General features: G+C 43.4%; 1 protein-coding gene across 2 annotated transcripts in view; it reads right to left on the reverse strand.

Moving 5' to 3' along the window:
* si:cabz01007794.1 (uncharacterized) overlaps window positions 1-14,736 on the reverse strand; it is a 40,816-nt gene extending 26,080 nt beyond the window's left edge. For both annotated transcript variants that reach the window (XR_008838055.1, XR_008838056.1), the window contains exon 1: window positions 14,658-14,736. The gene's annotated coding sequence lies outside the window, so the exon portion shown is untranslated. The remainder of the gene's footprint in view (window positions 1-14,657) is intronic.
* Between the last annotated feature and the right edge of the window lie 3,204 nt (window positions 14,737-17,940).

Consider the following 17,940-nt stretch of genomic DNA (forward strand, 5'->3'; position numbering starts at 1 on the left):
ACCAAGGAAGAAAGTTTGCAGAGACTGGAAATGGAGTTTCAGCGTCTCAGGGACCATAATCTAAAGCTTTTACCGCCCAAGTCTAGTTTCCTGCGTAGGTCAGTTAAATTTTTAGGCCACATTGTTTCACAGGCTGGAGTGGCAAGTGATCCGATGAAGGTAGAGGCTATTGTTAATCTGACAGAGAAGGACTTGATGGAGGTTGATGGCATTACGCCTTCTGGGAGTAAAATTAGGTAATTCTTGGGAATGGTTATATATTATCAACACTTCATTGAGAACTGCTCTGTGATCGCAAAGCCTCTTTTCCAGTTGTTGACTGGTCAGAAGAAACCTAGGAGGGGGAACAGAACGAGTAGAAAGTTAGTAACAATTGAAAACTCACCCCTAATGATTGGACAAATGAATGTAGAGAAGCGGTTGAAGAGCTAAAGGATTCCTTGGTTAAACAGGTTTTGCTGGCTCATCCTGACTTCTCAAGACCGTTTATACTTTCTGTCGATGCATCGACGAGGGGACTTGGAGAAGTACTCTCCCAAGTTCAGGAGGGGCATACTGTTGCAAGGCCAATCGTTTTTGCTTTGAAGGCACTCAATCATGCACAATCCAAGTAACCTGCTCATAGGTTAGAGTTTTTGGCAATGAAATGGGCTATTTGCGATAAATTAAGTCATTGGCTCCGTGGACACAAATTTACAGTATGGACGGACAATAATCCACTAAAGCATATTTTGACCAAACCAAAGCTTGATGCCTGTGAGCAGAGATGGATTGCGAAGTTGGCTGTTTTTCGAATTCGACATACAAAACATACCTGGACCGAAAAATCTGGTGGCTGATGCCTTGAGTTGAGAGCCTTTTGCTGTACCCAGGATTCTGCACAGACTTACCAGGACACCATATGATGTTTTGAAGCATGAAGCAGAGACATTTGAAGTAGGGCAGGTGCAGGAAACGTTTCATTTGTCCTGTGAAATGACAAAAGGAAAAATTCCCAGCAACATTATGAAGTGACTAACCTGGTTCAAAGTTTTGTTGGAGGAAAAGTGTCCTGTGGGGAGGTGTCAGCTGTTTCGGGTTCGCATCGTCACTGGGAGGAAGGTGCAGCTGTTAGGGCTGTCACCTATGTACAGCAGTTAAGGTGCTTAGAAAATGCTACACAGAGCCCTCTTGCTAAACTTACTCATGCTGATCTGCTTGATAAACATTGTCAAGATCCAGTAATAAGTAGAGTAAGGTTTTTCGTTGAACGTGGCAAACAGCCTTCTAGGAAAGAACGAGGTAGTGAGTTGAGGGAAACTTTGCAAACACTCAGACAGTGGACCTAATTTACAACTAAGCTATGCATACTGTATCGTGTGAGTAAGAATCCGACAACCAGAACAAGGACATACCAATATGTTGTACCAGCAGTCTTAAGAGAACTGGTGTTGAATGGGGTCCACGACGACGCTGGGCACCAGGGTCAACACTGTACTATTTGGCTAGCGAGGCAGCAATGTTACTGGAACTCAATGGAGAAAGATGTGAAGATGTATGTTGCAGAAAGTAAAAGATGTGTACTGAGTAAAACACCTGAGCCAGAGGCCAGAGCGCCACTTGTATCGATAACCACAGCAGCGTCACTTTAACTGGTTTGTATTGATTTCTGATCAGCCGAGGATGTCAATAACAAATTAGTCTATGTGTTGGTAATGACTGACCACTTTACGAAACTTTCTTGTGCGTACGTTGCTGAACTCCCTGACCTTCTCATACAATTGCACTAGGCATGAGACATCTGGCTACCCGCCTTCCTTTTTGATGTTTGACCGCACGCCGAGGTTGCCAGTGGATGTTTTGTTTGAGAGTGTACTTTTGGATGGTGGTGCTGTTGATGTGAGTAAATATGTCTAGTCTCTGGGACATGATCTGAGGGAGGCAATGTCGCTTGCACAATAAAATGCGCGTCAACAACAAGGCAAACAGGCTGAGCATTATAATCTGAAATGCAAGGGTCATTCTTTACAGCCTGCCAATCGGGTTCTTCTGGCGAACAAGGGAGAGAGAGGGAAACGAAAATTAGCGGACCACTGGGAAAGTACAGTGTACTTTGTAGCAAGCAAAAACTGTTCTTTGAACACTTATGGAATCCGTCATCCATTTACTGGCCGTGTCAAAATTGTACACAGGAACCTATTGATGCCTGTAAATTTTTTGCCTTTGCCTGCTTGGGATGATTTGTCATCTCCAGAAGGTAATTTGAGTTCACATTCTGTTTCATCACAGTCTGATGGTCAAGAAGGTGAAATTTCTGACAAAACGTCTCAATGGATTGCTAACCTGGATGAGGTTGTGAAGTCGAGTGATGATAAGTTGACAAATGAGGTGACTTTTACCTTTCTCTACCCAAACTGCGTGCGCCTCCGCCCTCACCACCCTTGACAGCGGAGCAGAAAGGGGGTATGAGACGATCCCACAGGACGAGCGTGCCAATGCGTCAACCTTTGTCCACGTGGTGCCTCATCCTGGCAGGGTTCGCCTTGTCTCCAGTTCAAAGTCTGCAGGTTATCTGCCTCCCTCAGAGCCTACAGAGCTGCGGGCCAGGCTGCCTTCACTTTGCATGCTATGGCCACCTACCAGCGCTACCAAGTGCAGGCGATGGCCTAGATGCACAAGGGTGGTTCCGACCCAGGCTTGTTACATGAGCTCCGCCCCATAACCGACTATGCTCTTCAGACCACTAAGTCCACTGCGTGTGCGCTGGGAAGGACGATGGCCACATTAGCCCAGAAATTCAAGGCAGTGAGAGAGAGCAGTCAGATGCGATCGGCAATGTCATCTGTCGGCAGGAAAGTAAGACCGTTCCGCCTGCCGAGCCATCCACATCTGCTGCTCCTCACCGAGGGTGCCCGCCTATGAGAGCTGCCCTGCCCCCGCATGCGCCTCTGGCAAAGCGGCCACGTCGAGCATCTCGTAAGCAGGAACCCAGTTGCATTGGCATATCAATCACCTAGAGCTGTTGGCAGTGTTTCTCGCTCTCCATCGTTTTTCACAGAGCTGCGGTGGCCTATATTAACCATATGAGGGGTATCCGCTCTCGCCGCATGTCTCAGCTCACTCGGCGTCTGCTCCTCTGGAGACATACGCGGCTGAAATCGCTGCGCGCCATTCATATTCCAGGCAAGCTCAACTGTGCAGCCGACGTGCTCTCACGGCAGCCTTTATGTCCAGGAGAGTGGAGACTCCACCCCGAGTCTGTCCAGTTAATATAGGCGCGCTTCGGGGAAGCCCAGATCAATCTGTTTGCTTACCCCGAGAACACTCATTTGCCAGTGGCTTTATTCCCTGACTGAGGGCTCCCTCGGCACGGATGCACTGGCCCACAGCTGGCCTCGGGGCATGCTCAAATATGCGTTTCCCCCAGTGAGCCTGCTCGCGCAGTTACTGTGCAAGGCCAGGGAGGACAAGGAGCAGGTCTTGCTAGTTGCGCCTCTCTGGCCCAATTGGACCTGGATATCAGAACTCTCCCTCCTCGTGACAGCCCTCCCTGGCAGATCCCTTTGAGAGAGGACCTGCTCTCTCAGGGACAGGGCACCATCTGGCACCCTTGCCCAGATCTTTTTAACCTCCACGTGTGGTCCTTAGATGCGAGGAAGGCATAGGTAACCTACCGATGGTGGTGGTTAATACCATCACTCAGGCTAGAGCCCCCTCTACGAGGAGCGCCTATGCCCTGAAGTGGAGTCTATTCACTGAGTGGTGCGCTTCTCACCGAGAAGACCCCTTAACTTGCCAGATCAGCATTGTGCTTTCTTTCCTTCAGAATAAGCTAGAGAGCAGGCTGTCGCCCTCCACACTGAAGGTTTATGTGCCTGCCATCTCCGCTCACCATGACGTGGTGGCTGGCAGCATCGTGGGAAGGCATAACTTCATCATCCGGTTCCTCAGAGACGCTAGGTGATTAAATCTACCCCGCCCCCCGCCACCCTCTCATGCCCTCTTGGGATCTCGCCCTCATTCCAAGCATGCACGGAGATCCATTCGAACCACTCGACTCAGTATCTTTAAAATTTCTGTCCTTGAACACAGCTCTGCTGGTTGCGTTGGCATCAATTAAGAGGGTCGTTGACCTGGAGGCATTTTCGGTCAGTGACTTGTGCCTGGAATTCGGGCCGGCCTACTCTCACGTTGTCCAGAGACCCCAGCCTGGATTTGTGCCCAAGGTTCCTACCACACCATTTAAGGACCAGGTAGTGAGCCTGCAAGCGCTGCCCACGGAGGAGGCAGACCCAGCCCTTTCAATACTGTTTCCAGTACAGTTTATGTGGACCGCACTCAGAGCTTTAGATCATCTGAGCAGCTCTTCGTCTGTCAGAAGGGACGTGCCATATCAAAACAGAGGTTGGCCCACTGGATAGTGGATGCCATCTTCCTCGCTTACATACAGTAATGCATATCTGGCTAACCCCATAGATACTGTGTCTGTTCCTCGTATTATTAGATAAAAAAATAAGCGTACTGTGTGCTCCGGAAAAAATCTATTAAGAATCAAACCAGAAAAACCGCAAAAAAGTGAATATACAAAAAAAGTGAATATCTCCTAAACATCAGGTCACTAGCACCTAGAGCACTTATCATAAATGAAATAATAACAGATAACAATCTTAATGCACTCTGTCTCACTGAAACCTGGCTGAAACAAAATGACTATATTAGTTTAAATGAAGCAACTCCTCCAGGATTCTTATATAAACATGTTATCCCTTGCTTTAATCGCCATATCGCCATATATAGACCCCCAGGACCCTATGTCAATTTTCTAAAATAATTTTCTGATTTTATTTCTGACTTACTAGTTAAAACTAATAAAATACTAATTGTAGGAGACTTTAACATCCACATAGATGATGCTAACGACACATTAGGGCTCTCGTTTATGAATTTACTACATTCACTAGGGATAAAGCAAAATGTTGTTGGTCCAACCCATCACTTAAAGCATACACTAGATCTAATTCTGTCTTATGGAATTGAGGTCATTGATGTAGACATTAGAGAAAAAGAATAGAGAAAGATCAGGTAAGTTATATATAAATTCATCTTCATTTATAATTTTTTAATTCTTCACTTTCGCCAATTGGTGAAGTTTTTTCCTCGCCGCTGTCGTCACTGGCTTGAATGGTTCAGGATCTGTAGAGCTGCGCATCGATGATTATTAAGCCACACTGAACTGAGCTGAACTGAACCTAAACTCTGAAAACTGAACTACACTGTTTCAATTTAATATTATCTTTAATGTGAAGCTGCTTTGACACAATCTACATTGGAAAAATGCTATACAAATAAAGGTGAATTGAATTGAATTGAATTTATAATCTGCGAGTGGAGCCGCTTTTACTCTCTGTCAGTAAAGTTCCCCGCTTGGCGAACCCTGCAGAGATTCCTCCGAGGCCCCCAGCATCTGACTCAGTGGAGGAGTCAGGCGCTGGCCCGTTACGTTGTTGGTATGCCCGCTGGTCAGCCCGCATTCTGAGTATAGGTGCCCACTATGTGCAATCCCCGCTGGCGATCCCATATGCTTATTCAGCCACAATGCAGTCCCCCCTCACAGGCGGACCTGTGTCTTCCCTCACCGCTAACCATCTTAAATCAAATGTGTACTCCCCCTTCTCAGGGCTAGTCCATATGCCTTTTTTGCCACCAGATCCCCCACTTGGGCAGCAGGTGGCCTCCGCAGCGTCCTCCCTATTGGGACATCACGCTTTCCCAACGTACTGTCGTATTTTAATTCCTAGAAATTACCTAGGCGCATTACGACCCAAAAAACATATATCTATAGAGAAAATGCTATGTTCCTTCGCCACAGTGATTGCCCTTAGCTGTTGGCTGTGAAAGCCTTATCAGCTAGAAAAGGATACTCAGCTTAGTTGCGCTTTTATTGCCAAATTGACTGCAACAAGCTTCAGCTGTGCAAGCTGACGCTGCCAACTCATTGACATGTCATTTGCCCGTTTATATACTCTTTCAGATGATTGAATTCTGATGAAATACCCATAGTGGAAGTTTTCCACATAGCATTTCTGTTCCCCCTCTCAGGTAACGAGGGTTACCCTAGTAACTGGAGCGTCATGCGGGTGAGCCAACTGCTCGCTTCCTGGACAGGCAAAGTGCGGAACTTACTGCACAACTGGTCTGGATTCCATTATTGAACTCTCGATCCATTTGGATAAGCGCTTGGCGTTGTGCCGTCGCACTCGCTCATTCCCCGATGGGGCCCGAGGGGTTTTCCCCGCATTCTCCAGGCTCCCCGATGCCCACGCTCCCTCCTCAGTTCTGAAGGAGGTGGAAGAGGTTCATTTGTCCCCTTCTGAGAAGCAGTGCAGAATCAATTTTGGATTATGCCTGTACTGCGGAGACTTGGGTCACCGCTTCTCCGTTTGCCCAGTAAAAGCCAACGCTTGTCAGTGAGTCGCGACCTCCTGGCGAGCGCTTCCACTTTGTCCCCTAACACCCAGACAAGAACTCTGCTGCCCGTCACACTCCGTTGGGGAGGGTCCACTATTTCTTGCTCCCTACTGCTGGGCGCGGAGGATTTATTGATGACACTTTTGCTGCTGAGCACAACATCCCTCTCCAGAAACTACAAGACACACCAACTGTGTACACTCTCAACGGCAGTTATCTAAAGTTCTTCATACCACCATTCAGGTGAGTCTTCATATTTCTGGCAACAATCGAGAGACTATAACGTTTTTTGTTCCCCTTCGATAGCCATAGTTTTGGGCCATTCTTGGCTTATTAAGCATAAACCACAGATAAACTGGGCAGAAGTATCTATTGTTTCATGGAGTCTGTCTTGTCATACAAGTTGTCTTGTGTCTACTGTGTCTTCCGTTTCTTCTCTCTCTGTGTTACTCCTCTCCCTCCCCATTGACCTTATGACTGTGGCATCGATCCGGTACCACGCTGCCTCGAGGGCATCTCTTTTCCTTATTTGCTCCCGAAAGAGAGGCACTTGAGAAATATGTATCTGAATCCTTGGTGCCCGAATGGCTGGTTCCAATCTCCAATGTTTTTTGGGGTTTTCAAATTTTTAGCGCAGATTCATTCGCAACTTTAGCCAGATCGCAGCCCTCCTTACTGCTTTAACCTCGATCAAATCACGTTTTGAGTTGTCTGAGTCTGCACAACGAGCATTTGATCATCTTAAGGGTATGTTTGCGTCCGCTCTCATCCTTATTACTCCTGACCCTAAGAGACAATTCATAGTCAAGGTTGACGCATCAGAGTTAGGCGTAGGCACTGTTATTTCTCAGCGTTCCGCGGTGGATGAGATCCACCCTTGTGTTTTTTTTTTCTCACATCGCCTCACTCCCGCTGAACGTAATTAGGATGTGGGTAACCGCAAACTACTTGTCATCACTCTCGCTCTTGGGGTATGGCGTCACTGGTTAGAGGGCGCACCTGTCCCGTTTGGACTGACCATCGAAATCTTGAGTATATTCATTCTGTCAAACGACTTAACGCTCGTCGAGCTCATTGGGTTCTTTTTTTTTTTGGTCAATTTAATTTTGCCATTTCTTTTCGCCCCGACGCCAAGAATGTCAAACCAGATGCTCTCACCAATTTTTTGATTCTGGCAATGTTTCTGGTGGCCCGCTATGATTCGTGACATTCAGCGTTTTTTCAATTCATGTCACATTTGTGCCCAGAATGAGCCCAGTAACACTGCTCCAGCAGGTCTATTGCAGCCACATCCCATTCCATCTCATCCGTGGTCTCATATTAGATTAGATTAGATTCAACTTTATTGTCATTACACATGTACAAGTACAAGGCAATGAAATGCAGTTTAGGTCTAACCAGCAGTGCAATAGCAGCAAGTGCAGGATACAGGTATAAGTTATAAAGTGCAGTTATAGAAAAACTATGGTAATATTTACAGATGGGTGTGCTATGAACATTATATACAGGTTGTATTAGCTATGAATAGAGATTTACAATAAATGAATACATGTACAGGTTGCTCTTAATAATCAGAAGTGTCCAGATAGATAAACATAATTACAAATGTATATGTACAGTGGGTGTGTGCATAATTACATATGTCCATGTGCAGTGGGTATGTACAGTTCAAATAAATGAATCCGTGCAATGTAGTGCAATGAATATGTGAAAATTTAAATGTGCAAATGTTAATGTGCAGAGTTCAAAAGGGAGACAGCTGTGAAAAATCTGTTCCTCAGTCTGCTGGCTTTGTCCGGGGCAGCCTGAAGCGCCTGCCGGAAGGCAGGAGAGAAAACAGTCTGTGAGCAGGGTGAGAGGTGTCCCTAAGTATACTGCGTGCTCTGCACAGACAGCATTTCTTCTGGATGTCCTCTATAGCTGGCAGTGTGGTCCCTGTGATGCGGTGAGCACTTTTCACCACCCGCTGCAGTGCCTTACGCTCAGCAACAGAGCAGCTTCCATACCAGACTGTGACACATTTGGTCAGGATACTTTCTATTGTGCAGCGGTAGAAGTTCATCAAGACAGCTGATGAAAGCTGGTTCTTCTTAAGTTGCCTTAAGAAAAATAGGCGCTGGTGAGCCTTCTTGACCAGGCTGGAGGTGTTGGTGGTCCAGGAAAGGACCTTTGAGATGTGGGTTCCCAAGAACTTGGAAGGATGAGACATGCTCAACGGTCATCCCATAAATGTGGATGGGATCATGTGGGCCTTTTCGTCCCTTCCTGAAGTCCACAATGAGCTTCTTGGTCTTGTTGGTCTTAAGGAGCAGATTATTATCGGTGCACCAAGTGGCCAGATGCTGTAAGGAGGTAGAGGAAGGGGCTCAGCACATAGCCCTGTGGTACACCAGTGTTGAGTGTGACGGTGGTGGAGCAGATGTAGCCTGATCTAACATTCTGAGGTCTGTTAGCCAGAAAGTCCATGACCTGGTTGCAAAGAGACATGTCGATATCCAGGTCTCTAAGTTTGATCATTAACTTAGAGGGTATGACAGTGTTGAATGCTGAGCTGAAGTCAACAAACAGCATTCGTGCATAAGTGTTTTTATTGTCCAGGTGTGTGAGTACAGAGTGCAGTGCTATGGAGACTGCATCTTCTGTGCTCTTGTTGCTGACGTTGGCCTAGTGTTGATGGCAGAGAGTCTTTTAGATGTGCCAGGACCAACCTATCGAAGCACTTCATGATGATGGGTGTGAGTGCTACAGGGCGGTAGTCATTCAGACATGTTGGGCTGGAGTGTTTCGGCACTGGCACAATAGAGGTGGTTTTAAAGCATGTTGGCACAGCTGCTAGGTTAAGCGACAGGTTGAAAATGTCTGTGAATACCCCAGCAAGCTGTTCTGCACATGCTTTAAGGACGCGCCCAGGAATACCGTCTGGTCCAGCAGCGTTACGCACATTAATCTGACACAGTGCGGTGTAGACTTCTGAGGAGGTGAGTGTGAGAGGTGAGTGGTCGGTTGAGGAAGTGTTCATGGTGTAGGGTTCTGTATTGTCTCTTTCAAAGCGGGCATAAAAGTCATTTAGCTCGTTCAGGAAGGAGACATTTGTGGCTGTGGGGGTGGACTGGCTGGGTTTGTAGTTGCTGATTGCCTGAATGCCCTGCCACATGCGTCGAGGATCAGAGTTCAGAGAAAAGTGCTCCTCTAGCTTTAGCTTGTAGCAGTGCTTGGCCTTTTTGATGCCCCTCTTCATATTAGCCCTGGAAGTGCTGTAGGCCTGTGCATACCCTGATCTGAAGGCAGTGTTGCATGCCTTCAGCATGAGGCGCACCTCCTTGGTCGTCCATGGCTTCTGATTTGGGTATGTGGTGATCTTCTTCTGGGTTGTAACACTGTCTACGGTGGTGTTGATGTATTCCAGAACAGAGGAAGTGTAACTGTCAATGTCTGTGTGAGAGCCACGAGTGGCCTGGGAAACAAACATACTCCAGTGTTGAAACCTGTCCTGGAGTGTGGAGTCCACCCCCGCTGGCCACACTTTGATGGTCCTTACTGATGGCTTCACACGGGTGATGAGGGGCAAGTACTTGGGGGTGAGGAACAAAGAAAGGGGATCTGATTGACCCAAGGGGGGGAGGGGGGGGTCACAGCGTACGCTTCAGCCATGTTTGTGTAAACATGGTCTAAGGTTTTGTGTCCCCTTGTGTGGCAGAAAATGTTTTGATGGAATTTGGGGAGCACTGTCTTTAAGTTTGAGTGATTAAAATCCCCCGCAACAATAAAAGCAGCCTCCGGGTGAGCAGTCTGTTGTTTGCTGATGGCTGCATAAAGTTCATTCATAGCAAGCTTGGCATCAGCATCGGAAGGAATATAAGCAGCAGTTATAATGGTGGAGGTGATCTCCCATGGTTGACCAACCATTAGAAATTCCAGGTTAACAGAGCAATGTCTCCCAATGATGACAGAGTTTGTGCACCAAGCTTTGTTAATATAAATGCATAATCCTCCACCTCTGGTCTTACCGGAGTCATCCACCGTTTTGTCTGCTCGGAATGTTTGATGCTCCGTTAGCGATATAGTGTTGTCTGGTATCCCGCTGTTTAGCCATGTTTCTGTGAAAATCATGACATTACAGTTCCATAATCTTTTTCTGTGGTTGATGCGCAGTCGAATCTCATCCATTTTGTTCACCAGTGACCGTACATTGGCGAGAAAGATGCTGGGTATATAGAGCCGGTGTGGTGTTAGCTTTAGCTTAGCTCTTAGCCCGCCTCGCTTCCCCCATGTTTGTTTACGGCCTCGACGCCGCCTTCGAGCACTTCTGTCCGGCCGGGCAGGGTGCTCAGCCTCGGGTGTTTCGGCGATCTTAGGGATGAGTCGAAGATTGCTAATAAAACTGTCCGAAATGCACAAACCAATATCCAAGATCTCCTGTCGGATGTACGATGTAAAGGCACTACTGTTCTGCACGAACAGACCCGAAATGAGCAGTAATAATACTGCAAAACTGCAGAAACTGGAGAGACGTCGAGCTTCGCGATCTGTGTGTGCCGCCATCTTGCCTCATATCATATTGCGCTAGACTTTGTTACAGGACTGCCTACGTTTAATGGTAACATCGTCATTCTCACTGTTGTGGATCGCTTCTTCAAGGCGGCACACTTTATTCCGTTACCTAATCTACCGTCCGCTTGAGAAGCTGTGCAAATTATCCGCAGTCAACAGTTCTTGGTTGACTGGGAGGAATACGGTCATGAGGAGAGGAGCTGGGTACTGTCCTGGGACATCCTGGACCGCTCGCTCATCGATGACTTCCTTCGTTCTCGCAGTCCCTCTCCTCTTGAGGGCCAGGAGTTGCGTGTTTTCTCTGTCTCCCTTTTGTTTGACCAGTCCTGCATCGCCCAGAAGACGGCTTAACACTTTGACTGCCTTTTTCCCCCATTTTTTGCATTAAGTGACTTTGTTTTTGCATTACCCTGAAGAACTGAACTTTCTGCCTTTTATTTAATAAACTTTGTTGATTTATTCCCTTGCATTTTGGGTCTCCTTTTGCACATGACACCTAGATGTGGGTGATTTGTCAAATGCACCTTGGACTAGTGTATGTGTTTCCTACATTTCTACTTTTGCTGCAGTACTGTCAAAGATGATGATGATTTGAAGGCCAAAGTTCTGCTGGTTGCACCAGATTGTCCCCAGCAGTTGTGGAAGCCAAATATAAAATTTGGTGAAGGAGTCACTTTTCTCAAACCCAGGATCAGCTCTGGTATCCAAATCCAGAGAAGTACAACCTACATGTCTGGCCACTAGATAGGGGTCAGATAGATATCTTGTACTGTAGAAGCAGTTCCAACAACCTTGCAGACACCCAAGCCAAGGTGGTTTTACAAATGGTGTCAGTTCATGGAAACTGACCCATTTTTAGGTGAAAATCTAACCAGATTGTCATAAAGGCTATGGAGGTTTATGGAGATTGCACAGTTGAGTCTTACTGTCTTGTCAGATGTTATCTGAATAGAGATTATGGACTGTGTGCATCTCCAGCTTGACTAATTCCCTCAAGGAATCTGGGTATTGTGCTGAAGGCTCTGACAGAACCACATTTTTTAAGCACTACATGAAATAGGTCTGGAATTTCTTTGCATTTCTGCATTTCTTTTGTGTGTTTCATCAATTAAGAGGGTTCATAAAATTCACTGTGCACCCTGTGTGTTTCAAATTAGGACAGGAGGAATCTCTTTTATTTTTCTTTCTTCCAAACTCCTTATTTTTGCCCAAAGTTCTGCTGCATTCCTTCGTTTTCTGACCCTTTGGTGCTAAACCCATTCCACCCCCTCACAGTTCAGCAGAAGCAGTCAGACTGCATCTAATCTGTCCAGTTATGCTATTGAGAAATTTCTTTTACAATTTCTTGACTCCTCCTAAAGGAGTGGTTGCCTGTTCCACTACAGGTGTGTTTGCCTCCTGGGCATTGTTTAAATGTGCCTATAGAATCATGTACAGCTCCAGGTTGGACATCATCTGTGACATTTGTCAGATTTTATCACATGAATGTTGCTACAACTACTCATCTTCTGTACTTTTGTAGACATTTTCAAGATGCTAATCGCTGACTTGAAAAAATAGTTTGGTAAGCTAAATTGTCCGTAGTGTATGTGTGTGACTGAGTTTGTATGGGTGTTTCCCGGTGATGGGTTGCAGCTGGAAGGGCATCTGCTGCATAAAACATGCTGGATAAGCTGGCGGTTTATTCTGCTGTGGCGACCCCAGATTAATAAAGGAACTAAGCCAAAAAGAAAATGAATGAATAAATGAAAATCCATGATCGATGACTTCCATTAGAGATAAAACAAATGCTATGGAAGTCAATTCAACTTAAATCAATACATCTTTATGTCTATAGTGCTTTTTACAATGTAGAATGTGCCAAAGCAGTTTAATATAGTTGATAATCTAGTAAATAAAAACGCCTTCAGTTCACAGTTGACGTTTGGTTCAATCTAATGTGCTGTGAATATTCAGTGTAAAATTCAGTGTAAATATTCTAGCTTTCTTCTAAATATCATCTTCATTTGTGTTTAAAAGAAGAAGAAAACATTTGTTACAAATGCAGTGATTTTTTTTTAGCAAACTATCCCATAACTATGTAAACTAAAGGAAAATGGTAGGCTTTATAAGTTTTTAATATAGGTTTTTATTGCCCTGCATGGATTTTTATCTCACCACTTGACCTTATCTGCTACACAGTTGACCCATACTGTGGCATGTTGACTCAGATTAAATAAAATGAAGTGTTTCATAGGTAACCTGGTTCTGTGAATAGTCACTTGCGGAGCTCTTGTCACTTGTTGGCTTAAGAAACTGGTCTATATTTAGTCTATATACAGCTCATTTTTTTGACGGTGACCCATAATATGATGTGTTGACTTCAATCACAGAACCAGCTTATCATTCATTCATTTTTCTTCGGCTCAGTCCATTATTTATCATAGGTCATGACAGCGGAATGAACCACCAACTATTCCAGCATATCTTTTACGCAGCGGATGCCCTTCCAGCCACAACCCAGTACTGGGAAACACCCATACACACAGGCAATCATACACTATGGTGAATTAGTTCATCAATTCCCCTATAGCACGTGTTTGTTCTGTGGGGAAAACCAGAGCACCCGGAGGAAACCCACGCCAACAAGAGGAGAACATGCTAACTCCACACAGAAATGCCAACTGACCCAGCTGGGAATCGAACTAGTGACCTTCTTGCTGTGAGGTGACGGTTAACCACTGAGCCACCGTGCCACCCACCAGTCTATCAAAGCAAGCCTTTTGTTTCAAGACAAATAACGAAATACTAATAGAATATATAGATATAGCTGATATATAACCAGGTAACACATCTGACTGCAGAATTTGTTTTAGGATGTTCTCGTTTCCACACGTTTCAAGAAAAAAAAAAAACATTAAGACTTACAAAAAACGACCCATCTAACCATGGCAAAATGAAACTGAATCTGATTGATGCCAATCAAATAAATAAGTCATCCCCAAAAGTATACATGAGTGAGTTCACTATAATAGTGTTCACTTTAGAAGCCAGCGCCTCCTTAGTCTTTATTATCTGGAGCATTGAAAAATAATTGGGTAATAGGAACATTTTTAAGAGCAATCAATCAATCAATCAATCAATCAATCAATCAATCAATGATTAAATAAATAAATAGTTTATTTTTGTACATTTTATAAAAGAGGAAATTGTGGCTCCTAGCAATATTTTCACCCTTTAGTCTCTACTCTCTCTCTCACACACACACACACACACATAGAGCAAGTAATCTTATGTCAAAAGGAAAAACAAGATTATTTCTCTTACCCCATTGGAAGATTATTTAGCTTGTTTAATGGAAAAACTCTCTTAATATTGACTCATTATTTCTGAAAACAAGACACTTTGTTTTACTTGCCTAGAAAAAACTTCCCAATTTATGAATTTTTAGATATTTGGACTAAAACAAGACCAAAACTATTTTCCGCTTATTCAAACATTCTCACGGTGTTCCTATATATGTACCATAAGCCCATGTAAAATACTTATTATCAGTGATTAAAGCTCATTCTGATCTGTCAAATATTGGCATAATTAATTCTCATTAAATGTGTGTGTCTCTGCAGTCATGGTAATTGTGAATAAACAGCCGTAAATGTAAAGAAAAAGGTGTTTCTTACCTGTGATGAGGAGAGCTGTGTGTTAGTGATGGAGGTGTCCGATTCTCTCACTTTAAAAACTTGCATGCAGGGCGGATTTAGAGGGTGGGACACTAACGCTTTTAACTTTAATTGTGTATGTGTGTGTGTGTGTGTGTGTGTGTGCGTGTGTGTGTGTTTTATCTTCTTACTCTACTCATGTCTGTTCCAGGGTGGAGCAGAAAATGATACATCAGATCCTATTCATAAGTTCTGCTGTTCAATTGTACAGCCGCTGACGCAGTAAATAAAGCAGTAATCGCTCCACGAACAATAGTTTCCGTCATCTGTAAAGCAGTGTTTGTTTTTGCTTTAAATGCCATGTATACGCTGTCAAAGTACATATCTGCAGCTCTCCTAAAGCCACTTTGATTTAGATAAATATTGCTCAATAACATTTAGATGTTACCCACAGAGTATAACAACATCTGAAACGGTTCTCGTTTCAGTTTATTTAGAAAATTTATTTAGGAAAGCCCTTTAATGTTTTTAATTGGCAAATTAATTACCTAATTTGTTAATTAATTAATTTATTCATAAATAAATAAATAAATGAGTAAATGAATGAATAAATAAATAAATAAATGCTGAATGAATGAATGAATAAATAACAAAAGGAACGGAACAAAACGAAACGAACGAACGAAACAACAAACAAATGAAATGAGTGAACGAAACAGCTAACGAAACGACGAACAAAACGACGAAACAAACGAATGAACGGCCGAAACAAACAAACGCTCACACCCTAAACCTCACCAAACCTTCCCATTACAATCAAAAACAATATTGCAATAGGGTATATGCCGAAGTATGCTAATAGGACTTTTAATTTGCCAGTAACCTGGGTTAAGCGCTTCCAGTGAACTATATGCCATTTTAAAATCAGCGCATTTAAGGTCTGTTTTCTTTAAACATCAGCGATCTCCACTGGCTGAGTGATATCTGATATAAAGTGGGTCTCAGATTGTACAAGAAGCACTGCATTACATTACATTTTCCCCCGCCATGTGTTTATAATATGAGCATTTATTTTACCCCATTATATTCAATGGAGCTTCTGCCCTAGCCTGCTGATTCTGACAGGCGCGTGCGAGTAAACGGCTTTTAGGCTCGTTTTACGCTTGAGCAACTAAATGAATGCCAAAGTCTGTTTAACTGATTGTATTTTAATTACATTACAACATCGATGCTGTAAAAAGAACCGTATAAAATGGAAAAAAACTCACAATAACAGGTCACCGGAAGTTTATCAGTTTGGGAACAACACTAGCTCGGCATATACCCTATAATCATTGTTCAATGGACAATAAATTAAATTAACCAGGAGATAACCAAATAGCGCACACATGAACACACATTAGAGCTACATCACAATATGAATCATATATAATAGTTAAGTTAGCGTCACTGGTGTGACCTTTATTTTTAAAGAGTTAAAACATTAGGTTGACTCAACTTTTAACCCAAGTACTGCATTTTCAATATAAATTAAGTCAACTCAAAAAGTATTTTAAATGCAAATTATTTTTTTACAGTGAGTGTACCTGTTAACTTATGCACAATAAGAGCATGATTTATGGCATGTAACCTTTATTATATACGAAGAAATTATGTGTGCCATTCTACAGAATCTGCATTCATTGTTTGCACAATGTCTAAAAATGTATTTTTTTAACAATTAAATTTAGACGGCAATAATGAATTACCTTTTGACTTTGTGAAAACACACACATGATCATTTGAGGATTTTTTTGTACATTCATTTAAAGATCACATGTACCTTTTTTCTACTCTTTTGGCAATATTAAAGGATTTTATGAAATACATTTTTCTTTATTTTTTTTTTTATCTGCTCTAAAAACAATGCTGGGTTGCCGTAACCCAGCATTGGGTACATTTATTTTGGTCCCAATTTATATTAAGTTGTCTTAACAACAGTGTAAAAGTAAAACAACTTGCTTTTGTCATGATCACCAGCGATCCAGCCTGTGCAGATTGCATAGAACAACAAATAATAATAATATATTTTATTTATAACGCGCTTTTCTAAAACCCAAAGCGCTTACAAGAAAGTAAAAACAACAAGGCACAGTAAACAATAAAAAATACCATAAAAAACACAGTAAGAATTAAAGATATCACAAATTGCTTGCCTGACCAAATCTACAGGAATATGGACTACAACATCCAGTCATGCAACACACACACCTGCTCTCAATTGATTAGACTCACACAGCTGATGCTGCTCATGGACTGATCACACACACACACAAACACACACACACACACACACACACACACACACACACACACACACACACACATATACAGCTCACTTTGACACTCTCATTGCTGAGTCTTGTTGAACAGTTTTGTGAACATTACAACGCGGTTTCCTTCGTTTCCTTAGTTTGTTGTACCTTGCTTTGTTTTGTTTGTTTTACCCTGTTTGCTGCCTGCCTTTTGACCATCTGCCTGTAATAGGACTACGACTCTGGAATTGCCCGTATACATCTGTTTGCTCCTGCTGACTGCTGCTTGCCTGACCATCCTGCTAATAAACCCTGTATTTGGATCTGCACTCTCTGTTGTCTGTGTCTACGTAACATTACAGGTTTTTAAAATTTGACTCAACTTTTAACCCAAGTACTGTAGTTCACTTTATTTAAGTTGACTCAACTCCAAAATGTAAGGCAAAAATGACCACAGAGCTTTTTAATTTTTTAAATACAATGGAGTTTTTTTAGGCGACGCAGTGGTGCAGCAAGAAGGTCGCTGGTTCAAGCCTGGACTGGGTCAGTTGGCATTGGGAGTGAAGTTAGCATGTTCTCCCTGCATTCACGTGGGTTTCCTCCGGGTGCTCCGGTTTCCCCCACAAGTCCAAAAACATGTGGTACAGTTGAATTGGGTAGGCTAAATTGTCCATAGTGTATGAGTGTGAATGCATGTGTATGGATGTTTCCCACAGATTGGTTGCAGCTGGAAGGGCATCCTCTGCGTAAAACATGTGCTGGATAAGTTGGAGGTTCATTCCGCTGTGGCGACCCCAGATTAATAAAGAGACTAAGCCGAAAAGAAAATGAATGTTTTCTTTACAGTGCTCTAGAAACAATACTGGGTTATCATAACCCAATATTGAGTAAATTTATTTCAGTCTCACTTTATAATAAGTTGCTTTAATGACACTGTAAATAAGTTGACACAACTAAAAATTGTAAGTACTGTAGTTGACTCGATTCAAGTCACCTCAAAAAAGCTCTGT

The sequence above is a fragment of the Danio aesculapii genome, chromosome 7, assembly GCF_903798145.1.
Source record: "Danio aesculapii chromosome 7, fDanAes4.1, whole genome shotgun sequence".
In the NCBI taxonomy this organism is placed as follows: Eukaryota; Metazoa; Chordata; class Actinopteri; order Cypriniformes; family Danionidae; genus Danio; species Danio aesculapii.